The sequence below is a fragment of the Schistocerca piceifrons genome, chromosome 8 (genome assembly GCF_021461385.2).
Source record: "Schistocerca piceifrons isolate TAMUIC-IGC-003096 chromosome 8, iqSchPice1.1, whole genome shotgun sequence".
In the NCBI taxonomy this organism is placed as follows: Eukaryota; Metazoa; Arthropoda; class Insecta; order Orthoptera; family Acrididae; genus Schistocerca; species Schistocerca piceifrons.
This window is the reverse complement of record NC_060145.1, coordinates 239,129,817-239,151,423: the sequence shown is the minus strand read 5'-3', so window position 1 is coordinate 239,151,423 and position 21,607 is coordinate 239,129,817. Positions and strand designations below refer to the sequence as shown.

The 21,607-nt window shown below is 39.5% G+C and overlaps 1 protein-coding gene across 1 annotated transcript in view; it reads left to right on the top strand.

Annotated features, from left to right (window-relative positions):
- Nucleotides 1-2,093: 2,093 nt before the first annotated feature.
- LOC124711447 overlaps nt 2,094-21,607 on the top strand; it is a 461,065-nt gene continuing 441,551 nt past the window's right edge. Inside the window, exon 1 of the mRNA XM_047241528.1 lies at nt 2,094-2,212. The gene's annotated coding sequence lies outside the window, so the exon portion shown is untranslated. The remainder of the gene's footprint in view (nt 2,213-21,607) is intronic.

Genomic DNA, 21,607 nt, shown 5'->3' with positions numbered 1-21,607 from the left:
CAACTGAAATTTGAACGATCACACAGATCATGTTGTGGGGGAGGCAAACCAAAGACAACGATTTATGGGCAGAATACGTAGAACATGCAACACGTCCACAAAGTACAGCTCCTTTATTATTATTACTATTATTATTATTATTATTGTCGCCAAATAGGAGAGAGAGAGAAGCGATTTGGCTTGGTAATCATTAAAACAAACGCGTTTTTCGTTGCGGCAAGGCCTTTTCACGAACTTTCTATTACGAACTTTCTCCTCTGAATGCGAAAAAAACTTTGTTGAGACGCATCTACGTAGGCAGAAATAATCATCGTAATAAAATAAGATAAATCAGAGCTCCTACGGAAAGACTTAAGTGTCCATTTTTTCCACGCGCTGTTCGAGGGTGGAACCCTCTCCTAGGCACGTAAGATTAATTGCGGAGTCATCACGCAGATGTAGATAGTTAAGTTCACCTTGCAGAAATGTCGAGAGGTTAAGATTACTGAATGTTTCTCACAGGAATTTCTTTCCATAAAAAGGATGCCGTGCTCTCTCCGTGAAGTCAGTATAATAGGTTGTCAAAGTTTCTAAGGCCCCTTTTAAGGCGACACTGTCATTAATAAGGAGATGGCTACAAATGAACTATTACGAAGAGTGTTACTACTGATTACATTCTCAGAGACAACTGGAGCAGTATTTAGTTTGAATGATGAGCAACGTGGATCTCTCAGTAGCGGGAAAGCGCCTGACGAGAGGTTAGGATGAAACAGAAAAGGCGAATCGAAGTAGTACTCAAATATGTAGAACTGCAGACAGCAAGTTTCGTATAGGAAAACATGCTGATGAGAGAGAGAAAATACGTCGTATTGATAAATAAATTGAATTTTACAATCGAGTAATATAATGGAGCTTATATTTATGAATAGCACGTAGTACCTCAAAGACATTTCAGTAACCATATCAGGCACCACAAAATATGACAAGGGTATAGTTTTCACAGAAATGCAAATGCGTAAAGGACTTCATCTCTTTTTGATAATGAATGTCAAATTTTGATAGAATGGTTACCTACATTTCACACTTGACACTGGCAGCCGGCAGATGGCGCTTCAGTGGACTGCGGTGTTGGCGCACCGCATTCGTCGTGGGTGCAATTACATTTCCGTGGAGTGAATTGAGTAGGTCTGCAGGACCACAACAGTACAACCTATGGCCGAGAAAATGGAACTTTTCTAATAATGGGAATTCTAGACTGGAACATCAACAATGTAAGGGAAAGATAGATGGCTACTTGCCGTAAAGACGACACGATAAGTTGCAGACAGGTACAATTAAAACACACTTACACATAAGCTTTCGCACAGCCTTCGTTGCAAAAGGAAAGTGAAGCACACACCATTCATTCACACAAACAAGCACACATCACGAACACATGATGGCCAACTCTGGCAGCTCGGATCAGGATACGTTGCTTGTATGAATGAATTTGTGTGTGTGTGTGTGTGTGTGTGTGTGTGTGTGTGTGTGTTTTCCTGACGAAGGCTATGGCCGAAAGTTAATGTGTGTCTTTTTCATTGTGCCTGTCTGCAACTTAACGTGTTATCTTTACGGTAGTTAGCAGCCTCTGTTCTCCTTACATTGCTTAACTTTTCTGCTAATTATTTCTATATTAGAACAAATACAATATTACTCTATATATTGCTGTTAAGGCATACAGCACGACCTGCAACAGTTTTCAAATTGTTAGTTTTTCCGCTCCTTTTGAATCACCCGGCGTGCTTGTTGTATTATGAAATTAGATTTATTACAATACTACTATTTTTTACTGAAGTTAGTATGTCTCGTTGGTCTGTTGAAATTAACAACTGCGAGCTGTGTCTATGAGGTAATCTCAGTAGCAAGCAGGCACGCACGGGTATACCGCATAAATCGGCTTTAACCGAGAGATAACCTCGTGGGGCTCAGTAGTAGCGCTACGCACGCGCATTGAAGTGGGCAACACTGCGCATTGCGTGAACGTGGGCGAACCAATCATCTTCCGAGGCTACTGTGACGTACTACTGTCCAAGTTAACAGAGGCGCGTTCCGGTTGACTCTGCGACAGTGCGAAGCGGGCGCGAACATTGAAGTTATGTGGTTGTGATGTGCGCGCATATAGTTCTGACGAAGCTAAAACTGATAATGAATGTGAGATAGTGCTTTTTCTGCTGTCTTCCGTGCTTCTTACTGGGTGAGTTTCAGATACTTACAGAGCATGTTGTCGGAATACTTTTCGTGTAACATGTTCTGGAAAACTACACTGCGCATTTTCCGTACGGAGGTGTTCAATGCAATTGTTAAAGAACTGTAACGATTTTAACTCCTGTTAAATGTAAAAAGATTGAACAAAATTTCCATGTACATGAAACGGGCAAATTTATGTTCACGAATGCTTATACCACAGCAAACGATAGTAAGATTTCTTGGTGTGATTTCCACTGCTATTTACACACAATTTATAGCTTACCTGATTCATGCAATTGTTTGTTAAATTTACTGCAGCCAACAGAAATATTGTAACTATTGTGATGTGATCCCAGTAGTAAGATCGTCTTTATCCACGAAACACTGTATAAATTAGTTAGAATTTGATTGTGGTGGGTATGGTTGCATTAGTCAAGGGAACTTGCCCTAGATGTTTGCCGTGCAGCTGACGTTCATTTTTCACACACACGAATAAAATTTCTGGCTTTTTCATTTACATTGCTGCTAACTAAAGAGGAGCGGTTTTAGAGTTCCATTGAATCTTGCATATTTCGCAGCTGAAGACTTATAATAGCCCGCAAAACGTAGGTAGTCGGACCGTAGGTACAGGTTAGTTTGTCGACTTATTACATGACGGCAGAATTTTTCATTATGAAGATTACGGCTTTCCTGTGCAGCATGTATTGAAAAAGACGGTAACATCAATTTCTTGAAATATTGCACAATAACAGCTTTATAAAAAAAATTCTTTGGATTTTGATTTCTCAGTTTTCTTTTTTTTTTTTTTTTCGATTCCTACGCAGGTTAACGCATTTTCGGCAGAATGTGACATTGTAATAAGTGAAAAATGAATTTAGTTACGTAGCGAACGAAGCCCAATTTCGTGTGAGCTAAAACGTTTGTTGTATAACAATCGGTTGCTGTGTTGAGTGGTACTGGTGATATTTTAGTTATTCGTCCAAGTATAAGATTTATCAAGGTAATAAGATACCAGTCAATGGGCCAATATAACGGACAGCGTTTATAACATGCCATGCGTTAAGAGAATAGGCGAAGTAGCCTATGGGTATTGGACAGGTGGTCGGACTTGGCATTTGTATGCCGTAACATAAGCAGTAATTTAGCATTCATTAGGCAAACTTGCTATTCTGTATCCTGTTGTTAACAGTTGACTCATTTTTGCGAACAGAAAAAAAAAATGCGCCACCATAGCTAAGAAACAGTTCCCTCAAGAAGTAAAGCAACAGGTGTATATTGCTACTCCCAGTGAGAAAGCTTTGTTCGCGTTACCAACACGTACCGTTTGCAGTCTTGACCACTGAAATGTACTGTAGTTCAGTGAAGCACTGTAAAGATCAAACGCCGCCAGTAGTACACTAAAACCACAGTCCAGTACCTAGTTACAATGCTTTTTGCACCTAATCAGTAGGAAACGTGGTTGATACACGAGTGTTTTACAGTTAGTGGTTTGGCAAATATAGAAGTTAAAGATTTGTGGTTCATTTTCTTTGTCGGCCTGTCTGTGTGTTTATGGAAGCACTGTGCGTGATGTCTGGCGCCGCAGTAATTTGTATAGTGGTAACTGAGTGGGAGTATTTAGTCTGTTAATACCACATTTGAAAGAATCAGTATGGCAATAACAGTACATAAAAACGATCTATGTGGGCCTTGTTTTTACTGCCAAGCTGTCTTCAAAATGTCATCGTCCGGTTTTGAGATATTTCGTACCAAAAACGGTAGAAGCTTCTGCACTGCGGTTCTGTTTGTGATCGTAATTGTGGAATACAAATGAATTAGTATTACTCATGCTGAGACACCAATAATGATGTACATTAGTTTATCAATTACTTGAATATGTCCATAGGATGTTGCTACCTGAGCATACTTGTCTTCAAACAGGTAGCAGTATCGTGAGTTTGTTTTTGCGTCGTGTTCTCTCTCGTAATGCTTGGTGCACTAGCTCTGCTTCTGGATTTCACTAAAACAGGTCTACAGTAACTATTCCCACAACACACAGAACTGACATCTTTTAATTGTAGCTTATATCAAGAGTGTGTTGAAACAATGTCTAGAACTACTCTCTCAAAACTTATATTCTTCCCATATCTCCCAGAGCAATAATAATCCTTAAAGACCCCAAATCAAACTTCTCATATCTGTGCTGTGGGATGTTATGCATCCTGGCCTATGCCTCAGTCTCCAACAACAATAGTATAAGCGGTGTAGAGCTGGTGAGATGATAACATGACGATGTGCATGAGATCTGTCTTGTTAGTGCCATTTAGCATTTTATAATGCAATGTGGCAACTGCCAAATTGTCAGGAGAAAGCTCACAGATAAACTTTGTACACTGGCAACCAAATGTACTGAACACACTGTTGGTTGTAACATCTTGTAGCATAATGCCTGTGCCTGTTCTATGGGATCTCTTACTAAATGCATGCGAAAGTAAAAACTGTTTTAGGTGGCCTGATTGACACCTTGTACTCTAGATGCTCACTTCATAACAAATAACAATTTATTTTTGTGCATCCCCATTCATTATTCTAAATTTGCTACATGATCTCTGTATATTCTTTTTATGAGGATAGGTTTTGTATTGAAATTTTCACATATATATATGATGCCCGGTTCCTTTCTTCTTCTTCTTTTGACCTTTCTTGATCAGGTTTCTGTGATATGTTCTTCAAATTTTCAGTTGTGGTGTTTGGGTTTGAAGTTCATCAAGCTTTAGTCTTCTTCTACTACTTTTTTCAGATTATTATTGGGCCTCATTAAACTTGAAAATAGGAATTGGTTATAACTGATGGCTTTGAAATTATTTCCCTGTCTCTCTCTCTCTCTCTCTCTCTCTCTCTCTCTCTCTCTCTCATTGTAAATTGCTGCATCTTTTCTCGAGTAGTTCTAAATTTTCTTTGCAGGTTATCTTGTTCCTTGCTGCCTATTTCAACCAACAAAGATATTGCCTAGCAGTTACAAACATACTATATTTTTTTATTCTTCTGTTTGTACAGCAAGTTTGCTCCACATGTTTATTGGCAAAGAAATAATAGCTACAGCACTACAAACATTATACATCTCCAAATATGTGACTTTTCTCTTTTTGGGAAGTTCTTTTGATTGGCTGAGTAGGATTGGGGGGGGGGGGGGGGGGAGTTTGGGGCAGGAAAGATATTTACTGGCAGGACAATGAAGCCCACTTACAAAAGTGTATTACAGGACAAAGGAGACAAAAGTTCATAGTCAGAATTCTGTCTGTTTGAAACCCATGACTTTTTTGAAGAGTACAGAGTGCAAATTACTTGAGAAATGGAGGTGGCCTTTGAATTTGATCATCAGATGTCATGTATGACAACAAATGTCATAGGTTACAGAACATAGTGTGAAAAGGTTGATAACAGCAAGGGCATCAAATATAAAATGAAGTCAATATGTAAAGTACCTTAGTCATATGATGCAGATCCTTGTGAAAAAATATAAAAATGAAATAGTAGCTAGGAAGATCCAAAATAGAGCTTAGAAAAAATGGAGGTGCAGGAGGACAGGCTATGAAGAAGTGAGCAGCAAGAGTAAAATGTGTAGGTCAGCCAGTTGCTGCCTTCAGAAAGTTTCTTTGTATGTTCAGTAGGAGAAAGCATAAAGTGCAACCAACCATTAAATGCAAGGTCATTATGATGTGTTCAGTAAAATGGGTTTGCCATAGTAGGAAATTACTCTGTGGGCAATTTCCCGAGTGAGAGCTTGACAGTTTTCACATTTAAATGGAACATTGCTGACACTCTGGGTCATTCAACATATCACATGAATTTGTCCTGTTACTACACTCACATCAGCTGTACATGGTTTTTAGTCTTGTTGTTGGAGCCTGTAGTGCATGGGGATATAATTAACAAGATTCCCTTATACTGACAAGGTAAGTGAGGTAGTTTTGTTAGGTGTTACTTTAGCAGATGGAAATCTATTACTAAAATAAAATTGTTCTGGGAGCTGGAAGAAAATTTGTGATAAAATCAATTATTGACACCTTTTTGTCATACTCATTCATCAAGCTGCTTTTAAAAAATCACTGGAGTCTTTATTGTGTGGCATGATGCTGCTTTAATTTAATGTAGGTACATTTACATTCAGCTTATTTACACATACATAAGCCTTATAAATTGCCTTAGTCAGAAGTTGATTTGTCTTACAGGTGATAGGTTGTCACTGCATCAGAACCGATTAAGTGCTAAGATTTAACTGAAAAACTTATGCGAAAGTGATAGTGGATCTCATTGTAAAAAAAATTCCTTTTTTATGTTCTTGGTGAGGATGAAAGTGTTTCAGTGACAATCAGATTCCTAGGATATTTTGTTTACATATACTGCTTTTCATATGAAAATTTACATAACTTCATGCCAGAGCAGAAGCTTTATAGACAGGTACCTACACCATACAGCTATGTAGTGTGACTTGGTGGCTAAGTGAGTAAATTTTTTAAACTACAAATTCAAAGCTCCAGCATTCAATCCCCCATGCTCCTGCCCACCTTGCCATTCATTGCTTTGTTTACTTCTAACAAAAAATTTGTTAATGGGAAAATACAAAGTTGTACCGAGGTTCAGAGATCGTGATAAATTGTACATGCTTCTATAAGTGCTTGAATAATACAGTTCAAAGATCAGAATTTGGTAGTGACATATCATCTAATAGGATAAACCACCTTGGTGTTCCATCAGCCTTTCCAGTAAAGCACAACTTCACCTCTAAATCACTGTAGAAAAGCTTTGCAGTGGAATCTGTGCCGATTTGAAATATCTCCTTATGGTAATGTTTCCTAGAACATTTTTATCTATGGACTGCCCCCCCCCCCCCCTCCCCTGCCCTCTTCCTCTTCACGACCACCACCATACATACCTTTCTCCATTTTCTACTTCACAGCATTTTCTTGCAGAATGATTCAGCTACTCCAGTTTTGCTGGAGTAGTTTTCTTAAGTTGCTGAAATGCTATACTTCCTGGGATCCTCAGTTTGACTGAAAACAGCGCACTGAGCTAATGCTTCACAGAAACCTTACAGACTGAGGGAGATGGTATTTCTAAAATATCTTCCAGGAAACACCCAATAAGAGTAAGTTTGCAACATATTTTGCAGAAAATTGTCAGTTTATACCAGAGTGTAAACATATTTGTAGGAAGATTAAGAAATGATATTTCCATGGAAGCTAATTTATATATTTTTAATGGCAGTTCAGATTGAGTTTGTTCACTGTTAATGTTTCTTATGTCGCCATTAGTAATGAATGGAGTATTACTAATGGCAATGTTTCATTCATTTGTTCCATAGATTTATTCCAGAAGGAGAATCATTCAGGTGTATTGCATGTGTGAAGGTATGCATTACTGAATGGAAGCAGCTGTTACACTACTTCAATACACTGTATTTGTTAACTAAAACATTTTCTGAACATAATGAAAAAGTGAAATAAAACACTACTTTGACAAAATTACAGCTTCCTCAGTTATTTTAAATATTGGTATATGGCATTTACATAATTATGCTAGCTTAATATTTATGCAAACATATTTGTATCAGTTGCAACAGGTAAGTTTTCAGTGACAGTTATTGATTTTCACACAGTTTGCAAGAGCATTCGTTCCTTGAATCTAAATTAGTTTTTAGGAGTGACTAACAAGTTTTAAATTTTATTCAGGGTTCGAAGATATTCCTTTTCACTGTGTCTGGTGGGGCATAGAGATTTGTAACATAATACAGAACTCCACTCTGAATCTTGTATCAGGAAGCAGTCTGCCTGGATATTATTTGTCCCTTTTAGTGTGGTTGTACCATAATTGTTCATTTATTAGTTCTGTTACTAGGAACAAATATCACTGAGCAGTATGTCAAATGGGACATACTTGTACAAATTTAAAGAAGCCTAATAAATGATACAATGGAAAGTACCCTCAGCTGTGTTTTTTAGTGGTTTACGAGGTATGGATGTAGACTTAAATTCTTTTGAAAGTGTCGTCTAATATCATGGTCTTCTTTGATCTTCTCTCTCATCTTGGGCATAATCAAACTGTTCTCTTTGGACCTCTTTCATCTGTTTTGATGGACTACCATCTCACCCTTTGGATGTGTGAGAGATCTTTTCTAATTTCATGTTCATACACCCTTGGCTTGTCTCCTGGTATTTCTTGAATAGAATATCTTGCACATATTCCCAGATTTTCTGTTTCACAGTAGTCTGATCATTTGCATGTATCTCATCTCAGTTACATTAACCCTCTTGCTCTTACTTTTAGAAGTTGCTAAAGTATCCATTCAGTACTATGATATTGGTATCATAAGTTTCTTACCTGCATTTCTATTGGTTTTGGCACATAAATTTGTCACAGAGAATTTGAAAAATAATTTTCCAATACCACCTTCCAAACTGCACCTTCTTATCTGTGTTAGGATCCTATTTCCCTTTAGCTGCTGTACTTAAAGCAGTCTACTGTCTTAAGCTAATGGATACTGCCATATGGCCCAAGAATGTTGTAATAAGGTTTTTTATTCCAGAGATCAACCAATGCCCCAGTGAAGTAGACTGAAATCAAAAATTGGGACCATGGACTATCAGATAAAAAGAACATTAATGATAACAGTAATATGGCATTAGTTATAGCAAGAGTAAATGTACATGGCTTAAGAACCAATGTGGACCTTTTATCATTCTTTCTAGAAGAAATGAAACCAGGTGTTTTATGTATCTGTGAGCACTGGTTGACTGAAGCAGAGGGGTATCTATTACAAATCTGTTGAGTATTTGGATATGGTAAATGCATGTGTGTCCATGTATGCAAACAAAAAACTTAGTGTAAAGGAAATTGATTTAAAAAACTTTTATACAGCTGTGGATCATGAACTAGCTGCATTAGTATTACCAAACATTGATCTCATTGTTATCTCTGTTTATCATTCACCTGATGGTAACTTCAAAAACTTTATTGCATTGATGGATAACTGTTTCTTGATGGTAACTTCAAAAACTTTATTGCATTGATGGATAACTGTTTCTTACCTTATGTGCTTTAAGTCTAAACTTGCATTGTGTGGTGACTTCAACATACACATAGGAAGTGGAAGTACTTAAGATAGGGTTGTCATAACAGCTGTGGGTTGTTTGTAGAAAACCAGCCCCCATCAAGAGATGTTGCCTCTCTAGACACAGTTGCCACCAACCTCAGTACTTAGGAATATAATATCAGTGCAGTTGAACCAATGATTGCAGAACACAGTGCATTAGTAATGGAGCTTAGTATGGAGAGCAAAAGTAAATTTCAACCAATCACTTGGCACTCAAATTACACATTCAGTGGAAAGTCTTTAATGACCTTAAAGCAGCACTGTCTAGTGTGTAAACTGGCAACATAAACTTGGAGAAATGGGGTCCAGTGACTCATTTGAATGTGTTCCATACCTTAAGAACAAAATTTGATATTTCCCAGAAATCCCCAAGAAGAACCCTGCAAGCAAGTCATAACAAAGGGAAAAAATCCATTAAAGGGAAGATAAGGTATACATATTTAGCTCAAGAAACTACACTACCTCACTAAAATATTCAGAGACCATATGAAAATAGCCTTAGATCTTCCGACTAAAGACCTACTTCACTGTAACTATTTAAGAGCCAAAACAACCTACAGAGAGGCAGTGGAAAATGCAAAAAAGAAACACAATGACAAGTTCATTAAATAGGCTCATAATCCATGTAAAGCAGCATGGAATCTGGTAAATGAGCACAGGAAGAAGCCTACTTCTGTCTTAAATTCCGGTAGTGCTGATGTTTTCAACCAGTACTCTGTTAGCATAGTGGAAAGTATGATAAATGAAATTCCAGATCCAGGCTTTGATCCCATGGCCAATGTAAAATGTGTAAGCTGCACATTTAAAAACTGGGAGGAAATACACCCTGAGGACCTTGTAAAATTAGTGAAGTCCTATAAACATTCAGTGTGTCCAGATGTCTATGGTATGCCCTGCACAGTACTGAAAAAAATAATACCAGAGCTTGGTCAGTCACTAGCCACAGTAATTAACAAGTGTTTATCTTCTCGTGTCTTCCCAGATTCCCTGATGGTGGCACGGACGGTACCAGTCTACAAAAAAGACAACCTATGCAAAGTGTCCAGCTTCAGACCTTTTTCAATTATACCCATTCTTGCTAAAGTCATGGAGTCCATAATGAAACATTAAATACAAAAATTACTTTGAAAACAATGAATTCTTTCTGGTCACAAAGCATGGTTTTTGCAAGGAAAAGTCAACCGTTACAGTGATACTAGACTTAATCATGAAGATATGGGAGTGATTTGAAGATGGAGTGAGTGTGGCATTGACACTCTGCGACATGAGCAAGGCAATTGATTGCATCTCTCACAAGGTACTGATTAATAAGCTAAAGTGTTGTGGTATTGAATGTGCGGTCCTAGCTACTCTTCAATCCTATCTTGAAAACTGAAGACAAATAGTATCAGTCCATGGAGCAACCTCTCAAGAGCAAAATTGGGGCATGGTGTACCCCAGGGATCCGTCACAGGACATCTCCTGTTCCTTATCTATGCCAATAATATAGGTTGTATCTATGACATTCTAGAGTTTGCTGATGATACCACACTCTTTGCCAAGGGAAATCGGCTGAACAAGCTCCGATGGCAGCAGATGTACTCGTTGAAAGCATTAAAGAGTGGTTCATTGAAAATGAATTTCTGTGTATTAACTGACCAGTACATATTAAGTTTATTATGCACTTTTTCATAACCATATTAATTATGGTCTGCTGTTATGGGCACACTGCAGGTTGTAAGGAGGTGTTAATGCTCCAAAAACAGCTGTCAGAATCATTACACCAAGTAAGAAACAGGGGCACTGCAAACCTTTATTTACCAGGTTAGGGATAACGACAGTATTCAGCCAATATGTGTTTCTATGCCTCAGCAGTGTAAAGGTAAACAAAGTTGATTCCAGCATGAGGCAAGACAATTATAATCACGACACCCGCAACAAAGGGAACATTGAAGTACCAAGTTGTCGACTGACTCAAACGCTAGACAGTTTTCCAGTGGTAGCTCTAAAAATGTTCAGTATACTGGATTGAGAAGTGCAGTCTCTGCCACTAGGACTGTTCAAAAGGACAATTGCACAGGACTTGAAAGAATACCCATTACATTCTATTGTAGGATTTTTCGATATTAACCAAAGTGAATGGGCAAAATAATATTGTTTTAATATGTTATATCTGGCCTTATTGTTAATACTTCTCTGTATATTGTATAAAATTGTAACCAAATCTTATATATGTAATCCTGAAGCAGTCTGACCAGTCATGACTGGTAAATGCAGACCTAGTAATTCTGCTAATTCACAGGTATATTACACTCTTCTGAGACACAGATATTCTGCCTTTGATTGTTATTGTAAACCTTCTTGTATCAAATATCTAGAAGTCCATACCGTTCTTGATATATTGATGGGAATGACTTAATGAAAAAAGTAGATTCATCGGGTTGTAGTTTTATGTATTGGTTGAACTATTGTCATTCTTTTGAGTGAAACCAGTCTGTGGAAGCAAATGAATGAAAAAAATTGGTGCAGTGCATTGTAGTTTTGCATATTGAGTGAATTTTTCATTCTTCCTTTTAAAGTGAAACTAGCTGAAATCGTTAGAGGAACCGAAAGCTGGCTAAAGCCGGAGATAAATTCTTCCAAAATTTTTACAGAGGCGCAAACCTGTTCAGAAAGGATAGATTAAATAAAGTAGGTGGTGGAGCGTTTGTGCCTGTTGGTAGTTATCTTGTAGTGAAGTTGAAATATAGTTTCTGCAAATTACTATGGGTAGAGGTTATACTCACCAGCCGTACCAAAATAATAATTGGCTCCTTCTACTGACCCCCCGACTCAGATGATATAATGCCTGAATGCTTCAAAGAAAACTTGAATCTTGTTACAAATACAGTTATAATTGGTGGAGACTTCAATCTACCTTCAATTTGTTGGCGAAAATACATGTTCAAAGCTAGTGGTAGACAGAAAACGTCTTTCAAAATTGTACTAAATGCTTTCTTTGAGAATTACTTTGAACAATTAGTTCATGCGCCCACGTGAATTGTAAATGGTTGCAAAAACATACTTGGTCTCTTAACCACAAATAATCTTGATCGAATAGAGTGCGTCGTGATGGATATAGGGACCAGTGAACACAAGGTCATTGAAGTGAGGCTCAAAACCATACCAATTAAAACAACTAAAAATAAACGCAAAATATATCTATTTAAAACAGCAGATAAAAATTCACTTGATGCCTTCCTAAGAGAGACTCTCTCTTCCTTCCAAGCTAATTATGTAAGTGTAGACCAGATATGACTCAAATTCAAAGATACAGTATCAACAGCAATAGATAGATTTATACCACATAATTTAATGAGAGATGGGGCTGATCGACCATGGTACACAAAACATGTCACAACACTGTTGCAGAAGCAATGAAAAAAGCATGTCAAATTCAGAAGAACGCAAAATCCCCAAGACTGGCTAAGTTTCATGGAAGCTCAAAATTTAGTGCGGTCGTCAATGCGAGATGCTTTTAAGTTTCCACAATGAAATATTGTCTCAAAATACGGTGGAAAACCCAAAGAGATTTTGGTAATATGTAAAGTACACCAGTGGCAAAAACCAGTCAATACCGTCTCTGCGCGATAGCGATGGAAATGTTACCAATGATAGTGCCTCTAAAGCTGCGTTACTAAATACAGTTTTCCGTAATTTCTCATGAAAGAAGACGAAGTAAATATTCCAGAATTCGAAACCAGAACAGCTGTTAGCATGAGTGACCTAAAAGTTGATATCTTAGGTATTGCAAAACAACTCAAAATCACTTAAGGAAGGCTAGTCTTCGGGTCCAGATGGTGTACCAACCAGGTTCCTTTCAGAGTATGCAGACACAATAGCGCCTTTCTTAGCAATCATATACAACCATTCACTTGACGAAAGACTGGAAAGTAGCACAGGTCACACCAATATTCAAAAGGGAAATAGGAGTAAACCATTGAATTACAGACCCATATCACTGACCTCAATTTGCAGTAGGGTTTTGGAACATATACTGTACTCGAACATTATGAATCATCTTGAAGAAAATGACTTACTGATACATAACCAACACGGATTCAGAAAATATCATTCTTGTGCAACACAGCTAGCTCTTTATTCCCATGAAGTAATGAGTGCTGTCGACAAGGGATCTCAGATCGATTCCATATTCCTAGATTTCCAGAAGGCTTTGTATACCATTCCTCACAAGCGACTATTAATCAAATTGCGTCGTGCATATGGAGTATCATCTCAATTGTGTGACTCGATTTGTGATTTCCTCTCAGAGATGTCGCAGTTCATAGTAACAGACAGTAAATCATCGAGTAGAACAGAAGTGATATTTGGCATTCTGATTTATATAAATGATCTAGGTGATAAACTGAGCAGCCCCCTTAGATTGTTTGCAGATGACACTGTAATTTACCGTCTAGTAAAATCATCAGACGATCAATTCAAATTACAAAATGATGTAGAGAGAATTTCTTTATGGTGCAAAAAGTGGCAATTAGCGAGGTCATCCACATGGGTACTAAAAGAAATCCGATAAATTTTGGGTATACGATAAATTGCACAAGTCTGAGGGCTGTCAATTCGACTAAATACCTAGGAATTACAATTACAAGCAACTTAAATTGGAAACACCACATAGATAATATTGTGAGGAAGGCGAAACAAAAACTGCGTTTTGTTGGCAGAACACTTAGAAGATGCGACAAACCCACTAAAGAGACAGCCTACATTATACTTGTTGTTCCTCTGTTGGAATATTGCTCTACGGTATGGGATCCTTATCAGGTAGGATTGACAGTGGACTTCGAAAAAGTGCAAAGAAGGGCAGCTCGTTTAGTGTTATCATGCAGTAAGGGTGAGAGTGTCACTGATATGATACGCGAGTTGGGGTGGCAGTCACTGAAACACTGTAATTTACCGTCTAGTAAAATCATCAGACGATCAATTCAAATTACAAAACGATGTAGAGAGAATTTCTTTATGGTGTGAAAAGTGGCAATTAGCGAGGTCATCCACATGGCAAGATCTATTTACGAAATTTCAATCACCAACTTTCTCTTCTGAACGCGTAAATATTTTGCTGACACCCACTTACGTAGGAAGAAATGATCATCATAATAAAACAAGAGAAATCGGAGCTCGAACGGAAAGATTTAGGTGTTCCTTTTTCCCACGCGCCATTCGAGAGTGGAATGGTAGACAAGTGGTACGAAAATGGTTTGATCAACCGTCTGCCAGGCACTTAAGTGTGAGTTTCAGAGTAACCATGTAGATGTAGCCTGTAGGGGTTCTTCTGTCATTTGAACCATGTATTCATTCTTCCAACTAAGACCACACTGTAGTGTTTCAGTAGAGTAAGAGATCCATTCATTCTTCTGAGGGAAACTAGTTGGTAGAAAACTAAGTAGCTGAACTAAACCAATGGTATACAACAAGTGTGGTCTAGGGGTAGCGTATTTGATTAGTAATCAAAATGTTGTCACTCGCAGGTTTGAAATCCACCACCACTTAAATTTTGATTAATAATCAGCATTGGTGGCCGAAGACTTCCGGCATAAGAAATCACCCTCATTCTGCCAATGGCCTTGCAGGTTCAGGTCACTCTATTGTCCTTGTGGTGCGAAACTGCCTTAAAGGCAGACGAATCGGCAATGATAAATAGCGTGATGATGCAGAAGGCACTGGAAACCACTGCAGTAAAGACTCATTAAGTGTATCCACGGGACATGTGGCCTGTAACCGAAAAAGTGTCATGATGATCTCTCCATTGGTAAAAGATTCTGGAATAGTCCACTGCTCGGATTTCCAGGAGGGACTGCCAAAGGGGAGATGACCATGAGAAAAAGATTGAATAATCAACAAAAGGATAATGTTCTAAGAGTCTAGATGTGGAATGTCAGAAGCTTCAATGTGACAGGGAAGCTAGGAAATCTGAAAGTAGAAATGAGTATAGGGTAATATCAAAAGCAGTGGAAAATGCTACAATAGAAGTAGGATTTGTTATGAATAGAGATGTAGGCCAGAGAGAGTTACTGTGAACAGTTCAGCAATAGGGTTTCTCTTATCAGAATGGACAGCAGATGACAGTAGTACAGGTATACGTGTTGACGTCACAAGTGGATGGTGGAGAGATAAAGTGCATGAGGATATTGAAAAGGGAATTCAGTACATAAGAGGAGATGGAAAATCTAATAGTCATGGGAAGCTGGAATGCAGTTGCAGGGGAAGGAATAGAACAAAAGGTTACAGGAGAATATGGGCATTGGACAGAAATGAGAGAGGAGAAAGGCTAATTGAGTTCTGTAATAAATTTCAGCTGGTAATAGTGAATACTCTGTCCAAGAATGACAAGAGGAGGAGGTATACTTGGAAAAGGCCAAGGGATATGGGAATAGTTCCATCGGATAACATCATGGTCAGACAGAGATTCCGAAATCAGACATTGGCTTGCAAGGCTTACCCACTAGCAGATATACACTCAGATCACAATTCAGTAGTGACAAAGAGTAGGTTGAAGCTTAAGAGACCAGTCAGGGAGAATCAACATGCAAAGAAGTGGGATACGAAGTACCAGGATGACCACACACTCCAGAAATTCTCTATAAAGCTGTAAATACAGCAATGAGGAATAGGTCAGTAGGCAGTACAGTTGAAGAGGAATGGACATCTCTGAAAAGGGCCATCACAGAAGTTGGAAAGAAAAATGTAGGTACAAAGAAGGTAACTGCGGAGAAACCATGGGTAACAAGAAATACTTGATTTGCTCGATGAAAGGAGGAAGTACGAAAATGTTCAGAGAATCAGGACTACTGTAATACAAGCCACTGAATAATGAAATAAATAGGAAGTGCAGGAAAGCTAAGGTGAAATGGGTGCATGAAAAGTGTGAAGAAATCAAAAAAGAAATGATTGTTGTAAGAACTGACTCAGCGTATAGGAGTCAAAACGACCTTCGGTGAAATTAAATGCAAGGGTGGTAACATTAAGAATGCAAAGGGAATTCCAAAGTTTAATGCAGAGGAGAGAGTGGATAGGTGGAAAGAGTACATTGAAGGTCTATATGAGGGGGAAGATTTGGCTAATGTGATAGAAGAAGAAACGGGAGTGGATTGAAAAGAGAGAGGGGATCCAGTATGAGAATCATAATTTAAGAGAGCTTTGGAGGAATTTCTAAAATCGTTGAGGGCAAGTGGCAACAAAATGACAATTCACGTTCGTGTGTAGAATGTATGAGTCTGGCGCTACACCATCTGACTTTTAGAAAAATATTGTCCACACAATTCTGAAGAGTGGAAGAGCTGACAAGTGGGAGAATTACCCCACAGACGGCTCATGCATCCAAGTTGCTGACAAGAATTATGTACAGAACAATGGGAAAGAAAATTGAGGATGTGTTAGATGATGATCAGTTTATCTTTAGATGACGGTCAGTTTATGTTTAGGAAAGGTAAAGGCACCAAAGAGGCAATTCTGTCTTTGCTGTTGATAATGCAAGCAAGGCTAAAGAAAAATCAAGACATTTTCATAGGCTTTGTCAGCTTAGAAAAAGTGTTCGACAATATGAAATGGTGCAAGATGTTAGAAATCCTGAGAAAAGTAGGGGGTAAGCTGTAGGGAGAGATGAGCAATATACATCATGTACAACAGCCAAGAGGGAATAATAAGATTGGGTGACCAAGATGAAAGTGCTCAGATTAAAAAGAGTGTAAAACAGAGATGTAGTCTTGCGCCTTTACTGTTCAATCTGTACATTGAAGAAGCAGTGATGGAAATAAAGGTTCAGGAGTGGAATTAAAATTCAAGGTGAAGGTATATCAACAATAAGATCTGCTGATGATGTTGCGATTCTGAGTGAAAGTGAAGGAAAAATTACATGATCTGCTGAATCGAATGAACAATGTAATAAATACAGAATACGGATTGAGAATAAATTGAAGAAACATGAAAGTAATGAGAAGTAGCAGAAATGGGACAGCGAGAAACTTAAAATTAAGAGCGATGGTCATGTAGTAGAATAAGTTATGGAAACCTGCTACCTAGGCAGCAAAATAACCAATGATGCACAGAGTGGGGATGACATTAAAGCAGCCTAGCACTGGTAAAAGGGGCATTCCTGGCCAAGAGAAGTCTACTAGTGTCAAACATGGGCCTTAATTGGAGGAAGAAATTACTGAGAATGTATATTTGAAACCCAGCATCATGTGGTAGTGAAACAAGGACTGAGGGAAAACCAAAACAGAAGAGAATCAAAGAATTTGACATGTGGTGCTACAGACGAATGTTGAAAATAAGGTGGATTGATAAGGTAAGGAATGAGGAAGTTCTGTGCAGAATTGGAGAGGAAAGGAATATGTGGAAAACACTGACAAGGAGAAGGGACAGGATGGTAGGATACCTGTTAACCATGAGGGAGTGACTTCCATGGTACTAGAGGGAACTGTAGAGAGAGACAGAGATAGGAATACATTCAGCAAATAATTGAAGAATCATTTAAAACTGTTAAATGCATTGTTGTGGCTTAAGTTGTTCCAGAAGCAATTAACATGAGACTACTGAATTGGAGGAAGAAATTACTGAGAATGTATATTTGAAACCCAGCATCATGTGGTAGTGAAACAAGGACTGAGGGAAAACCAAAACAGAAGAGAATCAAAGAATTTGACATGTGGTGCTACAGACGAATGTTGAAAATAAGGTGGATTGATAAGGTAAGGAATGAGGAAGTTCTGTGCAGAATTGGAGAGGAAAGGAATATGTGGAAAACACTGACAAGGAGAAGGGACAGGATGGTAGGATACCTGTTAACCATGAGGGAGTGACTTCCATGGTACTAGAGGGAACTGTAGAGAGAGACAGAGATAGGAATACATTCAGCAAATAATTGAAGATGTAGGCTGAAAGTGCTACTCTGAGATGAAGTAGTCGCACAGGATAGGAGTTTGTGGTAGGTTGCATCAAACCAGTCGGAAGACAGATGACAAAAGTAGTAAGTGAAGATATCTCACATTACATTAAGTGCTATGTATGGGATAGTCATTTAATTATGAACAGAATAGACTAATTCTTCTTTCCATCATTTAAAACTGTTAAATGCATTGTTGTGGATTAAGTTGTTCCAGAAGCAATTAACATGAGACTACTGAAGTTGATACATCATTGAGGGGTACGGTAGTACAAAGTTGCGCGTAAAAGTTCCTTTAGGTGTGAGTCCATTAATTAGAAACCAGTTGAATTTAGCCTCTAAACCTTTAAACACTTAATCAGTCATTTACCCCCTGATGACACAGAGTTCTTTCGTGAGTTCATGCATGGTGCACACGGGGCTTAGGTTTATTCTGGCCCATTCTTCCTTCCCTGGCTGCATTTGCTTCACCTTGACCCTCCCTCCCTATCCTCACTCCTTCCCCATTGCCCCACCCTCCCTATCCTCGCTCCTTCCCCCGCTGCCTGTCCTTCTCCCTCGGACTTCTGATTTATGTCAATCTGGCTATCCATCTACTTCCCTATATTGCTTGTAATTTTGTTCCTCCTGCCTGTTCTTTTATCCTGAGGTCTGACATCCACTTCTAAATTTTCTGTTTTTAGTGTTAGCCATCCGGGGGAGAATTCCTTTCCTAGAGTGTACGGCATGGATTCCTATCCCCTCTTCCTTTCCCTCTTCCGTCGCTACCGAACTGCCCTCTGCCCCGCTAGGTCACCAGCACTTGTAGCCATTCCATGTGGTGGGGCTGTCGTGTACACATCTGGCTGAACCCCCTGACAACACAGGAATCACACTACTGATACCTGAACTGTTCCCTCCCCATGTATGCCAAGGAGTGGTTGCTTGTATTCCTGGAGCATTGGAACTCTCAGCAACAGCTGCCGTGCCAGGTGGCCCTTGCTGTGGCTGTGGCGAGTCCCTCATCGGAGTGGGAGTTCAGGGTGGGAGCTTGGCACATAAAGCGTTTCAGGCTGCAAAAATCTGGCCGTCTATGAATGGTACTGGATCACTGAATGCTGCTTCATATGACCTGGCTTCCTTCCCTTCTCTTCCCTTCCCTTCCCTGGCTATACTCTGAAAGGATGGCCAGGCTCGCCGTCTTGGCATGAAACTCTTTCCCTGCCACCTCATCTCTACTTGGACTGAAGGGGACACATTCTCCGCTACAAAACCACATGTTGTTTTTGTGGAGAATATCGAGGACAAGTTCGGTGAAGTGAAGTGTCTCATTAAGGTGTGGTCGAGCTCCCCGTTGATCAGAGCTGCTTCTGCCACCTAATCTGCAGCCTGTAGTGCTTGTAATTAACTTGGCAATGTCCCAGTGTGTATTACCCCTTACCATTCTCTGAATATGATCCAGGGAGTGATTTTTGTTGGGACCTTATCCTGCAGACTGGTGAAATCCGGGCTAATCTGGAGTGACAGTGTTCATTTTGTTTGATTTGTGCAGAACAGTTGTAAAGACAACTGCAGTGATAACAGTGACTTCATTCTGGCTTTTGAGGAAGATACCCTCCCAGAGAAGGTCAAGGTATTGTGCTACAGGTGTTATGTGAAGCCTTACGTCCCACCACCCATGAAGTGCTTTCATTTTGGGCATATGACTTCCCACTGTACTGCGGACCCTCTGTGGGGTGACTTGGACACCCACTCCGTGAGTTAAGACCCTATGTTCCAACAACTGTGTGTGGCAATTGCCATGACTGACACTCTCCACACTCGCCAGATTGCCTAGCTTACAAGAGAGAAAGCAGGTCCAAGAGTGGAAGTCCATGGATTGCCTGTTTTATGCTGAGGCTCACCAAAACCTACACTCCATCCAGTGTCACATTCTTCAAATTTTGCCTCTGTTACACTCTTTCCCCCCCTTCTAACAGCCGTGTACCGCAAGTCTCTAGAGGAACGGAGGGTTCCAAATGATTGGAAAAGAGCACAGATAGTCCCAGTCTTCAAGAAGGGTCGTCGAGCAGATGCGCAAAACTATAGACCTATATCTCTTACGTCGATCTCTTGTAGAATTTTAGAACATGTTTTTTGCTCACGTATCATGTCATTTCTGGAAACCCAGAATCTACTATGTAGGAATCAACATGGATTCCGGAAACAGCGATCGTGTGAGACCCAACTCGCCTTATTTGTTCATGAGACCCAGAAAATATTAGATACAGGCTCCCAGGTAGATGCTATTTTTCTTGACTTCCGGAAGGCGTTCGATACAGTTCCGCACTGTCGCCTGATAAACAAAGTAAGAGCCTACGGAATATCAGACCAGCTGTGTGGCTGGATTGAAGAGTTTTTAGCAAACAGAACACAGCATGTTGTTATCAATGGAGAGACGTCTACAGACGTTAAAGTAACCTCTGGCGTGCCACAGGGGAGTGTTATGGGACCATTGCTTTTCACAATATATATAAATGACTTAGTAGATAGTGTCGGAAGTTCCATGCGGCTTTTCGCGGATGATGCTGTAGTATACAGAGAAGTTGCTGCATTAGAAAATTGTAGCGAAATACAGGAAGATCTGCAGCGGATAGGCACTTGGTGCAGGGAGTGGCAACTGACCCTTAACATAGACAAATGTAATGTATTGCGAATACATAGAAAGAAGGATCCTTTATTGTATGATTATATGATAGCGGAACAAACACTGGTAGCAGTTACTTCTGTAAAATATCTGGGAGTATGCGTACGGAACGATTTGAAGTGGAATGATCATATAAAACTAATTGTTGGTAAGGCGGGTACCAGGTTGAGATTCATTGGGAGAGTGCTTAGAAAATGTAGTCCATCAACAAAGGAGGTGGCTTACAAAACACTCGTTCGACCTATACTTGAGTATTGCTCATCAGTGTGGGATCCGTACCAGGTCGGGTTGACGGAGGAGATAGAGAAGATCCAAAGAAGAGCGGCGCGTTTCGTCACTGGGTTATTTGGTAACCGTGATAGCGTTACGGAGATGTTTAGCAAACTCAAGTGGCAGACTCTGCAAGAGAGGCGCTCTGCATCGCGGTGTAGCTTGCTCGCCAGGTTTCGAGAGGGTGGGTTTCTGGATGAGGTATCGAATATATTGCTTCCTCCTACTTATACTTCCCGAGGAGATCACGAATGTAAAATTAGAGAGATTAGAGCGCGCACGGAGGCTTTCAGACAGTCGTTCTTCCCGCGAACCATACGCGACTGGAACAGGAAAGGGAGGTAATGACAGTGGCACGTAAAGTGCCCTCCGCCACACACCGTTGGGTGGCTTGTGGAGTATCGATGTAGATGTAGAA